Source organism: Apium graveolens, chromosome 2, assembly GCF_009905375.1.
Source record: "Apium graveolens cultivar Ventura chromosome 2, ASM990537v1, whole genome shotgun sequence".
NCBI lineage: Eukaryota > Viridiplantae > Streptophyta > Magnoliopsida > Apiales > Apiaceae > Apium > Apium graveolens.
Window position 1 is genome coordinate 73,206,757 of NC_133648.1, and position 2,382 is coordinate 73,209,138.

The following is a 2,382-nucleotide window of genomic DNA, read 5'->3' on the forward strand; positions in this document are numbered from 1 at the left end:
TTCTTATTATCAGCAGATAATAAATCTGTGAAAGCCCATTTGTGAAGTTTAAAGGGTTCAATTGTCTCACTAAAATTTTGGGGCTTATCAGAACAACAAAAACTGTAAATAAGCTGACGGAACCTAGCAAAATAAACAGTATTTGGGTCCTCTTTCATCCTATCCCCAATAAAACCTAGCACATCACTAGATATTTAAAATGAGTTTGATTGAGAAGAGCATACCCAATTTGCTGACTCATGATTGGAATAGCATCAAAGTTGGAGCATTTGTTGGCAAAGGCTTTGGTAATACAGTCGAAAAAGAAGCTCAACTCCCTCCTGATGTAGGGCCTCTTCAGTTGCCCAGCTTGGACAAAGATTTCTCATAGCCAATATTTGCCATCATGTTTTGAAGTACTGACTCTCCAACTTGTGAACTGTAAGTACAGTTTTCTGGCAAATGCAATGTTTTTCGAACAGTTGACAAGGTGACCAAGTGCTCATCTTCCCCTGTTGTAAAAATAATGCTTGGGGACCCATTTTTACCACCATCATCATAGACTCCAGACCTCCAAAACTCTATAATTTGCTTGCCTGAGAGAGTCTGTGGTTGGGTCAGAGCATACCCAATTTCACTTCGAGCAAGAAAATCTTGAATGAAGTGAAGTTCTGAAGGAGCCTCGTCCTTGTTGAGAATAGCCATATAGTTGTTGGGAACAAACTTGGCTTCATCATAGATAAGGTCCTTTGTTGCCATTTCTGTGAGAAACTAAGTGAAAAGTTGTGTATTTGCAAGGTGTTTGATAAAATGCCTGTAAGAAAGTCCGTCAGAAAATAGAGAGAAAAAGAGAGAGGGTAAAAGAAATAAGAGATAAGATAAGGGAAGTTAAAAGATTTGATAATCTTTTATCTATAATATTTATACTCTTTCCACTCAACGTCTCTTTTTGGAAGTAAAACCAATATTTTACACCTGGCAACATGTAAACAGTCAAAATATTATTAGTTGGCATGGTAAACGCGCAGTAATTATTGCTCACATGCGGTTACCAAAACAAACACACAACCCATTAAACAAATGATTATCACTATTTTTATCTTCACTTAATTAGTTTCTTGTGAAATATAATCGTTACAGTAAATACTAAAAATAAGTCAAGTAATTAAAATGTGACACGTAAGCATCAGAGTTTGCATCAGAACTTGATTCTTATCAGAATTTAACGGTCATCAGAACATGGCTTCTGCACTCAAAAAGTGAATGACCTTTTTGTGATTCTTCACACAAATACTGACTGGTATCTTCAGAGTTTAATCATCTGAACATAATCAGAACTTGTCCTCAGAATTTATGCAAATAATACTTAACTGTTTATCAGAAACAACTTAATCAACACAGTATTTTTCATCATTCATGTCGAGTGATAGTGTGTATATGTGTAAATGATCAGATAAGGATTAAAGTCTGATAAACTTCAGTATATCTTAGAAATAAGGCATAACTAAGAAAAATGCTTAAAATCTGTGCTGAATTGTGAAGTCTGCTGTAGAATAAAGTTATGCAAGAATCCACATCAACTGTTTGTGCTTATTTTATGTATCTTTTAAAATTCTTTAGACAGTGACTTCTCAGTGTAAATGAGTTACAACTGTCATCAGAATTTATGCTGTTATCAGAGTATTTCTCCCATAATCAGAGAATGTGAAAAGTCACGAAGAAAAATCAATTTGCTTTTCTAATGCACATAACTTAATACCAGCAATGTACTTGGGTCTTCCCTTTCACATATTTATTCTAGATCTCAAAGGAGTACCTGATTTCAATTTTCCTTTTTCTTTTATTTTCTTCGGATAAGTGAGGCTTATAAAGCATGTAGTTCATCCTTAAGATTTACTTACATCATAATTTGACAGATAAGAAGCAATAATCTAGTTTGTGACTTAGTAATAAGATAAACAAAGTAAATTTGACTAAGATCAAAATCAGAATTTGCTTGTGTTAGGGATTTCCACATAAACAACTAATTCAAACATGGGATACATAGTTTGTTAAAGACTACTAAGTCAGCATCTAACAAGATAATCCTCATTGGATTGAATAGTCATAGAACATTCAAAACACTTTCAGAGTTTATAGAATCACATCATATAATAAGCAGTGTTTAATATGTTACAATTTAAGCACATATTATATGGAGATAAGAAAATCTGTAAATACTGATCATAAAGTCTGATGTATGAGAACAAAAACTAAACAGATTTTGAGAAAGAACCTGAAACCATTCCAAGTTCATTTACCATTCTTGTAAAAGTAGCTTCACATAGTGGTTTTGTGAAGATATCTGCTAGTTATTGATCTATTGGAACAAAATACAAATCCACTGTACCTTCCATCACATGT